We start from the raw sequence: 12,969 nt of genomic DNA on the forward strand, positions 1-12,969 counted from the left end.
TAAAAAATAAAAAAATAAGGGATTGTAAGCTGACAAGGTCCTTGCAATCTGTGAGGTCAGCAAGGGTTACCATGCCTAAAAAAATAAAATAAAATAAAATAAATAAAACAAAATAAAATAAAGATATATCCACCCCCATGTTCATGGCAGGATTTTTTAAAATAGCCAAAATGTAGAAGCAACCTAGATGTCTATTGATTGAAAAGATAAGAAGAGATGGTATATATACACAATGGAATATTACTTGGCAATGAAAAAGAATGAAATATTGCCATTTGTGACAACATGGATGGAGGATATTATGCTAAGTGAAATAAGTCAGACAGAGAAAGAAAAATACCATATGGTTTTACTTATATGTGGAATCTTAAAAAATGAAAGAAACAAAACAAAACAAAAACAGACTCACAGAAACAGATCCAAAGAAACAATTGCCAGAGGAGCGGGAGTAGGGTATGAGTGAAATAAAGTGAAGGGGAATATAGTCAATGATATTTGATAAATTTGCATGGTGACAGAAGATTAGTAGAACTGGTGGAGTGATCACATTGGAAGGTATATAAATGTTGAATCACTATATTATACACCTAAAACTAATATAATATTGTACATCAACTACACTTAAATTTAAAATAAATTTAATTTTAAAAAATAAAATTAATTTTAAAAATTAATAAATAAAGTACCTGGCACAATGTCTGGCCTGTCAGAGGCATCCCAGCTGAGGATCTGACCTAGTCACACTACTATTACTGAAGTAGGATAGAAATGAGCCAAGACCTGTGAGCCTGGGAGGGGCGCTGACACAGAGGAGACCACAAAATCCCACTGCCCCCACCCAGCTGTTGTTCATTGGTCCTTAATCTCTGAATGTCAGCGCCACCTAATGAGACTACATGTGTCAAGCCATATGCTTTTCTGACCTTACATTTTTGTCAACTAAATTAGATTTTTCTCTGGTTGATAGAATCTTTATTTCCTGACCATTTTCTGTTTAGGTAGCAAGAAAGTCCTCTGGGTGCCAAAGGAGAAGCAACCCAGAGTTGAAAATGTCCCATGGATGTCCCCAGGAGCAGAAGGTTCAATGGCGGTGTTTCCAAGGAGGTCCTGATGGCTACATCACATGCAGAAAAGTCGGGTCTGTCAGTAGATGTTTGAGCCCTAGACTGAGTCCTTCCCATTCTGGAAGATCATAAAGGTAGGTGAAGATCAGCTAGGAGTGGAGGGTGTGTGTGAGAGAGAGAGCACATGTGAACATGTGTGTGTTTGTGTGTGTGAGTGTGTGTTTATTACATGTGAGCATGTACATCTGTGAGAGTGTGCGAGCATGTAATTGTGTGCGTACATGTGTGTACACATGTGAGCAAGTAATTGTGTATGTGAAGTAGGCAGCAAGAGTGTAGGGGGAGCAAACAGTGCTCCCTTCCCTCGGGTCACCATTGGCAGCATAACATAGACATGGCTCAGGTTGTTTGTCTTCTGGGTGCAGCTTTGGGGGTTCCACCCAAGCCTTCCCACATGGCCTTCCTGACCCTTGCCTTCCTCCTCTTAGCATGAAGCAGACACCCAGTTAGCAATAGCCGTTATTGATTCCTGCTGCAGTCATCGACATAATGTGTCTCATACTTGCACTCCTAGGTTCACAGCAGCACTATTCACAACAGCCAAGGTAAATGGATAAAGAAATGTGAGTATATGTATTTCAGCCTTGGAAAAGAAGGAAATTTTGACACATGCTACAACGTAGATGAACCTTGAGGACACTATGCTCAGTGAAATAAGCCAGTCACAAAAAGACAAATTCTTAGAGACAGAAAGTAGGATGTGAATGCCAGGGGCTTGGGGACAGGGATAAGGAATTCATGTTTAATGGGGATAGAGTTTCAGTTGGGAAGATGAAGAAGCTCTAGATATCTATTGTGCAACAATGTAAATACACTTAACACTATTGAACTGTGCATTTAAAAATGGTTAAGATGGTAAAATATATACATATGCATCTCATGTCTCAGTGGTAACAGACCTTCTCAAAGAGTATCTCTGTGGCTTTGTTGGTCTGTGTCCAGTCAAGAGGTAGGGACCACACAGAGATCTGAACAGGACATGTAGTACAATGAGATAGTAAGCACTGAGATATAAGAAAGCTCAAGGGAACCCCAAAACTGAGAGACAGCTAACTTGGAAGTGGCTAGGCCTCAATGGAGAAGGTGTGCCTGAGTCCACTAGACGTCAGGGAAGTCTGCTGGTTTGTGTGGGCCAGGCCGGTCTGCAGCCACCATGGTACAGGCTCTATACCTGATGGTCAAGCACACAGTGGGTGAGCTAAGGGTGTCAGGAAGTAGGCGGAGGCCTGGAGCTCAAAACGTGGATCAAGAGGCTATGGGGACACCAATCAGTGCTTGTGGCTGAGCACCAGATGTCTTCGCCCTCACACCATAGACCCCCGGCAGCAGAGCCCCTTCCTCCTGCAGTGTCTATCTACCAAGTGCCCTGACACTGCCCTCACTGAGAAGGAAAAATGTCACCACAGAGAAGGTATTGAAGGGTGTTTGGGGCTCAAAAGCAATGAGCTAGTACAGTGACCACAGGGGGAAAGGGGCCTCCTAGACAGGATGCCAAAAGAAATAACTGTAAAATCTGACAAATTGGACTTCATAAAACTTAAAACTTCTGCCTATCAAAAGATAGCATTAAGAAAATAATAGAAAAGACGGACTTGGAGGAAATATTTATAACACCTATATACAAAAAAGAACATGTAAGCATAATATATAAAGAACTCCTCAGAGAAAGATAAATACCATATGATCCCTCTTATATGTGGAATCTTAAAACAACAACAACACAAAAAGCTCATAGATACAGAGAACAGATTTGGTGGTTGCCAGAGGCAGGGGCGAGAGAAACAAAATTTTTAAAACTTATAAAAAAATTTAAGGAATTCTTTTAAAAATCAAGGCTAAAAAGATGAATAACCCAAATTTAAAAATGAGCCAAGACTTGCATAGACATTTCACAAACGAAGATATACAAATGTCTGAGCACATGAAAGTGTTCTTAATGCCATAAGTCACCAAGTAAGTACTCCTTAAAGCCTCAGTGAGATACCTCTGCAAACCCATTTGTTAAAGGAGGTCATCAAGAGGATGTGACCACCAGTTGACCAGCAAGCTGAGCTTGACAAAGTCCTTGGAATGTATGTTCTGCCCACCATTCCCACATTAGGAGCCATTTTCAGAGACGCAGTCTTTAGAGCGCCATGTTTTTGAGACCATCTGGACAATACATGTGATCAAATCCAGTTAAGGCCTCTTTATAAACTTTAAGGTTCTGGTGGACAGAGCGGAGGTCTATTCATTTTGTGGCGCCTAAGACAAGCCTAATAAATATGTATCATAGTATGTATGTTCTTAAACCTGCCACCTACTGATTTGAAGTCATCTGTTCTGGCCTTCTGTGTACAAGGGCCATTTTATGAACCAACAATTGGTGAGCCAGCCAAGAGACCATAGAAATGAGCCTTGAGATAGAGGCATCCTTGGGGGAAATCCCGAATTGGCCATTGACCTCTAAGTTGAGGAACCGCACATAGTGCACGGGCAAAGGAGAGAAACAAATGACTGCCACTGTGGGCTGGCCTCCATCGTGGGCAGTTTGGCTGGGCACCAATGCCCAACTAGAGGCTGAAACTCAAGTGAGAAAGTTGAATAAAGAGCTGAGACTAGAAAAGGACATAGGTTGTCCACTACTCTATTAGCTTCAGGGCTGGCAAGCAAAGTGGGAGAGCAGGACAATAAGTTGGAGACCTTAGCATGCTGTTTTACAAAGCTAGGAGGGCACAAGCTCCATAAATCAAGATCCAAGAGCTTGTGACAAAGCATGATTAAGACATTAAGACATGCAATCCCTGGGAAAGTGAGGAGAGCAAAGGGGAGGATTTATGGTGGCTGACTGATAGTACAAAGGATGGAGTATTCCAGGCCATCCAACTCTTAAAACAAGGGGAAATTTTAAATAGCAATTATCCTAGGCTTCTAATAATAGAGAAATATATCCCATAACTCCTAGGAGAAAACTTGCATTCTTTCTCTGTCCCTTGAAATTCTAAATCTTATACTTTTGAAATTTATACATCCCAGGAACAAAAACATTGCCTGTGATTGCCTGAAACTGAAGGAAATAAAGGGGTAAAGAGGCTTTTAAAATATAGACTGCTGTAGAAGCTCCCTTGCCCAAAATCTATTCTACGGTCTCCATAAGATTACTCTAAAGTTTTGGAATAGAAGCTATGGGGTTCGTTTGTGTCTGTTTGTATATTTAGGTATGTCCATGGATACATGTTATATGCATGTGATTTTTTTTCTACCTCCAGAGGGTATTGCCAAAATTAATTTGTAAAAGAGCTCTATTGAATTGGCTTAAAGAAAAATAAGCTTTAATATCAATAATGTACTTATGCAAAACTGAAACAATTTTATTTAATCTAGTAAAAGGACAAAGTGTTCGTAGACTATTGGTCTATTTTTGATGGAATAGTGAAAGGTATTTCTTTACCTTTTAAGTAATTTGCCATGAAAACAAAGATTCTATGTTTTAGCAAAATAATTTTCTGTGTTTCATGTTATCTTTATCAGGTGTTTGATTACTTAAAAAAACCTGAGTTTTCTCAATATTAAAAGAGCTAAGCTTTTTTTTACAACTCTGTAACTTTCTGTATTTGCCTTCAGAGTCTTTAATCGTCACTTTGGTTAAGTGGGTAAATAAATTTTGTTTCACAGTGACCAATGAAATGTTTTAAATCTTTTGAAATTTTTGACAGACTTCCCCCAAATCAAATTCTAAATGAAGTTTTGTTGACCTTAAACTAACTTTGAGCTTTTTCAGAGGGCCCCTGGAAGATCTCAAAAGATATCCTCTCTCTCCTTAAAAAAAGGGAGATATTAAACTAATTAAGCTTTTTTATGTTAAATTACATGGAAAGCATTATCAAATGAAAAATGATGCTAAACTTTCTTTAGGGTATATTTCTATGAAAGTCTTAAAAACTTGGTATGTCTTGGTATAATGTTTTCAGTCATAATTCTAGTTATAAGTTTAAAATTTGTCACAGAAATAACCAAATTTCTTTGTCAATTGCAATATAATGAACTCTGATCAGATTTTTAATCATGGTCATTTTTAAGTCTCTTGTCATTTGTGGACAGTTGTTTTACTCAGATGCTTTTGCAAAAATATTCCTGAAAAAGTGCTTCCTCTTCAAGGAGATTCATGGAAACGCTTTGACAAGGACAGGTTTCTGATAGCTAAGATCAATTGCCTTAAGGTGTGAGAGGCACCAATAGACCTTTCAAGCACTTCCACAAAGCTATCTGCACAGCCCATAATATGTCATGGGATGATTGCCTAAGATCTTTTCCTGTTCTCCTTCCCCAAATCAGTAAAATGTGCCCATTATACTGACAATATAATGTTCACATATGAAGATTTGCCTCTGCTGGAAGACCCTGCAGACTTTGCTGGAACATTTGCCCCTCATCTCCCAGGCACCACCATGAGGTTTTTTGGGAGTCATATGGTTGAGTAAGACGCACGTTGTCCTAGAAGCTGTGATCTATAAGGTTCAAGCTCGTCTATCCCCTAAAAAAAAGAAAAATGGTCTACGGCCATGCTACCTTGAACAAGCCCGATCCCATCTGATCTCGGTAGCTAAGCAGGGTTGGGCCTGGTTAGTACTTGGATGGGAGACCACCTAGGAAGACCAGGTGCTGTAGGCGTAAAAATTTATTTAAAAAAGGGATTGTAAGCTGACAAGTTCCTTGCAATCTGTGAGGTCAACTGAGGGTTGCCTCACCTAAAAAAAAAGAAGGAAAGAAAGAAAGGAGGAAGGAGGGAAGGAAGGAAGGAAGGAAAGAAAGAAAGAAGAAAAGAAGGAAAGAAGGAAAGAAAAAAGGAGGTACAAGCCTTTGTGGTGATTTGGGGGCTTGAAGGACTTTTATTTCCCACCTGGCACAGTGCTTCTGTCTCTTATACTGCCTGGTGAAAAGAATACATGTGGAACTAGAGATCAGAGAAGCAAGCCTCCTTTGAGAAGGCAAAAATACCAATAAAGCAGGGCTACCACTCAAGTTAGATGTGTTTGTGACTCTGGAAGGTATGGGCCAGTTACTGTAGCAGAGGCAGTAGAAGGGTAGAGTTCCCCTAGGATTTTGGTCCCAGCTGTGGAAGATTAGAGAAACCTGAAATATCCGGTAGAGGAGCAATTCCTAGCAGTGTACACAGTGCTCCTCCAGGTGGAGCCTCTCAGGAAAGAAGGAACCACAGCCACCAGTTTGACTGGTGACCACTCATGAGCCATGGCTGTCAACCCTTTGCATTGATAGCTGAGTCATTTTGAAGAGATTAACCCTGTGACTTGGACAATGGGAAGCTAAGGGATGGATGATCACAAATGTAACTTGTGGGGTCAGGATGTGTGTGGGGGGGGGGGACATTTGAGTTTACCTGCAAGAGCCTGAGGAAATCCTCATATTTTTCTACATCTGGCTCATGAGGCACTGACACCTCTGCCAATCAGGAAGCTGATGCCCTAGGTTGGATTTGATTCCTAGCAACTAGCCCTTGTAGATATAGCAGATTGCTTAAGTAGAAAGAACAGCCACCACAGTACTCCGGTGGGATGATTTATTGCCAAAGATACAGCAATTTGGTTAATGCGGTGACAGCATGTCCTGTGTGTTCTCAACAATGCCCAAGGCAACTGCCAAAGGAAACTAGGGCCATCCACCAGAGCTACCAAACAGTGAGAGATTGGCAAATTGATTATTTTGGCCCCCTCCCTCTGAGTCATGGTTCTAAACATACCCTGGTTTGTGTGACACTATGTCTGGCTCTAACCCAAGCCTTCCCCTGTCACTCTGCAAACCAGGCTGCCACTATTAGGGGATTAGAGAAGATAAATGCCATGTATGGATACCTTTGCAGAATAGATAGTAGTTGAGGGTCACATTTCAGAGGTCATGATGTGTAAGACTGGGCAAAAGAACATGACTTTGGATGGAGGTTCCATCTATCTTATAACCCACAAGCAGCAGGATTAGTAAGAAGGAAGAATGGAATATTAAAGCAGCAGATTAAGTTACTATCAAGTAAAATCACCTTGGCTAGGTGAACTGAAGTACCGTTTCAGGCTTTAATACATTTGAATGATCAGCCAGCAGAGCCTATTGCCCCATATGCCAGACTGGGGACCACTGCCCAGACACTATACCAAAGATATGGCAGTCACAGAAGACATGTCGCCAATGCCCCAATTCCCACCGTGGAGCAACGAGCTATACTGCTGAGAACACCAAGTCCTGTCAGCCCTGGGAAAGGAGTTATCGACTGGGATTTTCAATGAAACATCTCATAGATGGGTGGCTTACTCCGTACCCCTGAATGAGGGGGAATTACAGTCTCCACTGAGATTTTATTGTCCTGCAGCAAAGCTAGACATGTTGAAACACAGTACACCTGGAATGGAACATTGTTGACAGAGGGGAGAAGGTGGGGTCCTGGTCTAGCTTGTCCTGCCCTCAGCCCATCTCCTTATGTCTGACAGTGCTGCTTCCCCCAGCCAACATGTATGATTTGTGCAGCCAGGTTACATTTTTAAAGCTGCCAACTTCTTTCTCCTCTAGCTAGTGGGCACTATCTGTTTCCCACTGGTATGATTATTTTGACACTATCATTGTCCCCTCCATTGTCCTGGAAGACATTATAGCACACATAGAACCCATGACTAAACTCACCCAATAGGCCTTAAATGATAGCCAACAATGCCTGTCCTTACTAAATTTTGAAATGTCTCTAGTAAGAAAACTTGTCCTCCAAAATAGGATGGCCTTAGAAATTATTACTGCCTTGTAAGGGGGCACCTGTGCTGTTATCAGGGTGTTATATGTTCAGACCTGATAAGTCTGCTAATGTATCATTTTTATTAAATCACAAGAGGACACAAGTGAATGTTTTGAATGATCCGACCCACAGCCTAGGGGAATTAATAAATCAGTGCTTCAGATCATGGGTCTTTGGATGGAAAAAATGGTTTGGGAAATCATTATCTTAATCTTGCATGTGCCTTTCCTATTCTATGGCCTCTGCTTCCAATGCAACTGGATAGATGCCAAACGAGTCACCTCCATGCTAATGAAACCCCTTGTAGACTGCTTGGAGCACACTGTGTAAGAGGGCTACACACAAGATTTTACAAGCTGGTCATGAGGGGTGAAATGTTGGAGGAGGTCATCAAGAGGACATGACTGCTTGTTGACACACAAGCTAGACCCCAGTAATCAAAGTCTCCTCGCTCCACCCCTGTGTTGGAATGTATGCTCTGTCACCATTCCCACAGCGGAACTGTTTTCAAGGACACGGCCTTGAGAGAGCACCATGTTGTTGAGAATATCTGCATGATACCTGTGACTGAACCTGGTGCAGGCTTCTATATAAACTTTAAGGTTCTGGCGAGCAGGTGCGGAGGTCTGCTTGTCTTGAGGCACCCAAGACAAGCCTTGTATGTAAGTTCCCTCATTTGTTAAACCTGCCACCTGCCAATCTGGAGTGATATGCCTCTTTCTTCCATTTCTCCTTGCCTTCCATGTATGGAGGTCAGTTTACCAACCAACACCATTATAATGGCTAAAATTTAAGAGAGAAAATACCCAGTGTATAGGGAAGAGCTGAAGCAACTGGGACTCATACTTTGCTGGGTTAAAATGGTACAGCATCTTTGAAAATGGTCTGAAGGTTTCTTATACAATGAAATACACACTTACCAGAAACTCCACTCTATTTTCCCAGGAGATGTGAGACCATATGCTTACATAGTCCATACAAACAAGTGCCAAGAATAACTTCATTTACAACCACCCCAAACAGGAGCCACCTAAGTGCCTGTTGGCAGATGAATGCATAAACATGCTGAGTGTCCCCACGGTGGAGGAGAGCTCAGGAATGAAGAGGATGCTGCTGACACTGGTAACAACAGCAATGAATCTCAAATACATTTGGTGAGTAAAGAAGCCAGGCATAATAAATGATTCTGTTTATTTATGCTTCCAGAACAAGCAAAGTAAATCTATGGCGGAAAAAATTGGAAGAGCAGTGGTCTCTGTAGTTGGGAGAGAGGGTTTGACCACAAAGAGGGCATGAGGAAACATCTGGGAGATGGCAATGTTCTAAGTTTTGATATTCATGATGGTCTATGCATACTATTGTCAAGACACATTGATCTGGAACTCCAGATCAATAAGTGCTTTCTTGGTGTGTGTGAGCTATGATTCGACTAACATGTAAATCACTTCTCACCCTGTCCAGCCCCACCTGGCCCACAGGATACCACAACCTGAGGCCTCCTTTTTGAGAGTTCCCTGGATCCATTAAAGGACCCATAGGGGGGATCTACAATGGAGAGGGCCAGACGTTTTTATCTGGAGAAGAGAAAAAGCCTCATCTTACAATCAAGCAGAGGAGTAGTATTTCACCTCGTTGAGGAGTAGAAAGCCAGGCAATGGTATTCCTAAATCAGCATCTCTCTAACAGCCACTACTCCCTCCTTTCTGAAGAACAAAACTCCGGTGGTGGGTTGGTATGTGTCAAAAAATAATAATAAACAGAGCCACTTTAAAATGGACCCAGAGCTGCCATGCCAGAGAAACTGCCTCACATGTCTTCCTCTTCAAACCTTTGGAATATTAAAACAGGGCAAAATGACCTTTGGACTAGGCCTAAGAAAACTCATGTCCCAAAGAACTGCTTGCAAAGATAAAAAGAAAACAGATATTATGACTACCAAACTGATGACCATTGGACTGAAAATTTTAAAAATTGTTTAGCATTAACATCACTATGTTATGTTATCTGCACCAATAGAAATGCCTTCCTTCTATTGCTGTAATTGTTCCTTTTCTCTTTCTCATAAATATCCATTGCTTTTGCCTCCTAATTGGAACACTATTTGGGCTTCTGCCTGAATCAGCACTTCTTGAATAGCTATTCTTATTGATCTCAAATAAACACTTGTTTGCCTCTCACTTTGAAAGGCCTTTTTATTTTTAAATTAACAAATATTTGAAGGTCCCCAAGTAATAGAACTTAACAGAGAAGTCATTCTGCACTGGAGTTGGGCTCTCACCTCTTTGAGATCTTCAGAGCCCAGGTTCCTTCCCCCTTGGGGCTCCGCTTCCTCCACAAACAGCTTCCACCTTGTGGTCCAGATGGCTGCCTCCATCCTGCTGTGGCATCTCCATGCCAGCCAGCAGGAACAGGAAAGGGCACATCCCTCCCCTTCACCACTTAACCAAGAAGTTGTGCACAGCATTTCATTTACATCTCACAGGACAGAACATAGTCATGTGGGCATACTGGGCTGTAGAGGGGACAAGTCTTTATTTGAGGGTAACTTGGGGGTTCAGTTACTAAAAATCAAGAAGGCAAGAATGAATATTGGGTAAAAACAGACAGCATTTTCAGACCAGATAATAGATCAAGATTGGCCTGATTCTGTTCCGTTTTCTCATAGCATCCCTTGCAACTAGGGTTGGCCATGAAATCTAAAGGCAGTCTGCCAGGGAAATTCTGGGCTTTGCTTTCAGAATAAAAGGAAGCTGATATGGCTATTGGGCTCCTCCCTGTTTCTCTTAGCCTGTATAGACACGATGTCTGCAACTGTGGCGGCTGTATTGTGATCATGAGGCAGGAATCTTGAGGAGACTAGAATATCCCTGAGGTACTACTCAGATAACATTGAGCCTCTAAGTGAGGCAGCAGCTGCCCAGGTCTGATGTAGTAATAAGAGGAATAAAAACATTTCTATTATGTGAAGCCTCATTCATTCCTAACGGGTGGACATACTTAGCTTATAAACCAGCTCTGACAGCTGCCCCCAAGGGTGTGTTCTGAGGATTTGGTGAGTACTGCCAGTGCTGTAGCCACTGTCTCCCAGGTCAGGCTGCAGACCAGAGAGAAAAACACATTTGGTGCCACAATTTGCCATGCCACCTTAAAAATTCACTCCTGCTGCCTTAATTGGTTTTATTTATGTCTTGACCTCAGAGTGAAGGTTGAGTATCTCATTTACCTTGATGTTTCAATGACCCCGGCCTTCTGTTGCTCCTGGAAGCCATCTCCAGATGAGTCAGGTGCCTCTTTCATCCCTGGCTGGGCTGGGCCATGAGCCCAGTGTGGAGGGAAAGAGGAAAAGAGGTTATCTAATGGCCATGTGTTTTTAAGCAATTTCTGGAAAACATAGGAAAAAATAAAGCAGAAAAATAAATGCTTTCATTTTCAAATATGGCTGGAATTTTTAAAAGAGAAAAGAGCTTCTGAGTCCTCAGTCCTAATGTCTTTTGGATACCCAAGGCCAAGGGTGACACCACAGGCAGACCTAGTATCAGTAATTGCTCCTGTCCCTCACCACAACAACCAAGGCAGCAGGGAGCCCACAGGAGTGAAGACAGGACCTCACTCATGAGCATCCTGTATCTACTTCAATAGGGAACTGGGCACCAGGGTCCAATGGCCAGTGGTAGAGAATGGATCCAGGTCAAGGAAACCCTTTATGTCACAAGACTACTTGCTGGAGTCCCTTATGTAACTTGAACCAGAGATGCATTGCACACATACCCGCAAGCAGTCATTGTATGGCTCGGCTCTCCAGAGGAGCTCAGAGCCTCCATACAGTCAGAAGGAGGTGGGCAGTAGCTTCAAGGGCCGACTAGACCATGCACAAGAGTCTACAAGAGGCAATGAGGGTTTCTTATCTTCCTCTACTTCCTGAGTTTTCCTCCCTCCTTTTCTCCCTTCCTCCTTCCCTTTCTCTCCCTCCTTCTCTCTCTTTTTCTCTCTTGCATCAGTGGGGTGAGGCAGTGATAGACTGAGAGCTGGGCTCTGTGTTAGAAGGACCTCCGACCCGGTTGTGTGACCCTGAGAGAAGCATTCCCTCAGCATCAGGTTCCATCTGTGAGATGGAACCAGATGGACAATCACATGGTGCTCACAGGGCTGAGGTTCCTCTGCTCCTGGTAGTCACATTATAGCACAGCATTGGGCTCTCACTGGTCCTCTGTCTCTCAGTCTTCTGGCCCCTGGTTTCCCCCAGGCCCTGAGCCAAGACCCAGTGCCTCAGGGGACATTGGGCACACCATGGCCGTCACCCTCCATTCCTCCTGTTCAGGTCTTCGTAGCTCCCACTGCCAATGTCTGTGGCCCTTATGGCCCTTACTCCTCCTCTTTCTGGCAGATCTGGGCCACAACCACCACCTTCTCCCTGGGAGGTACCAGCCACAGCCCCTAGCCCAGCACAGTGACTCTGGCCACCTCTGGCCCACACCAAGCCTCTCTGAAATCTGAGCTCTTATGGTGGCACCAATCATATAGTCATGGCCTGAGCCCATTCCTGTGCCCCAGTCCTTGTGAGCCTGGCTTACGTCAGCATGGGGCTGAGACAACCTACCCAGCAGAGGCCACCTCCTCACAGCCACCAGGTGAGAGTGCTGTGGGGAGGGGAGGATGTGGGCTCTCAAGCCCTGCCCTCAACCTGCTAGCTATACCACCCTTTGGGCCTCAGTTTTATCATCTATAAATGGGATAATAGCACCTATGGTTTGGCTTGTTATGAGGGATACGTGCCAGCTGGTCGTCTGACTCTAGGACATTGACCACAGGACCACAGGTGTGCTCTCCTCACTGCCCAGGCCTGGGAAGGCGGCTTCAACACTGGCTCTTCCCGTGAGGTTCAGAAAGTCAGACTACAGCTGAGGCCATGTGGCCAGAGAGTGGAGGTCAACATTGACACGAGCAGGTCCCAGCTTCCTCTGCCCAGCTCCAACCTTACCATGGTGACTAACTTCTGGATCCAGGAGGCAACTGTCGGCTGAAAAATAATATTGACTAGGTGATTTGTCACAAAAAAAGGATTTATTCAGGAAA

At 43.2% G+C, this 12,969-nt stretch overlaps 1 non-coding gene across 1 annotated transcript; it reads left to right on the top strand.

Moving 5' to 3' along the window:
* Positions 1-5,655: 5,655 nt before the first annotated feature.
* LOC111731116 lies at positions 5,656-5,774 on the top strand. The gene has a single exon (XR_002776962.1). It is a non-coding gene; the product is annotated as a 5S ribosomal RNA (ribosomal RNA).
* Positions 5,775-12,969: the final 7,195 nt, after the last annotated feature.

Source organism: Pteropus vampyrus, unplaced genomic scaffold (assembly GCF_000151845.1).
Source record: "Pteropus vampyrus isolate Shadow unplaced genomic scaffold, Pvam_2.0 Scaffold349, whole genome shotgun sequence".
Classification (NCBI taxonomy): Eukaryota; Metazoa; Chordata; class Mammalia; order Chiroptera; family Pteropodidae; genus Pteropus; species Pteropus vampyrus.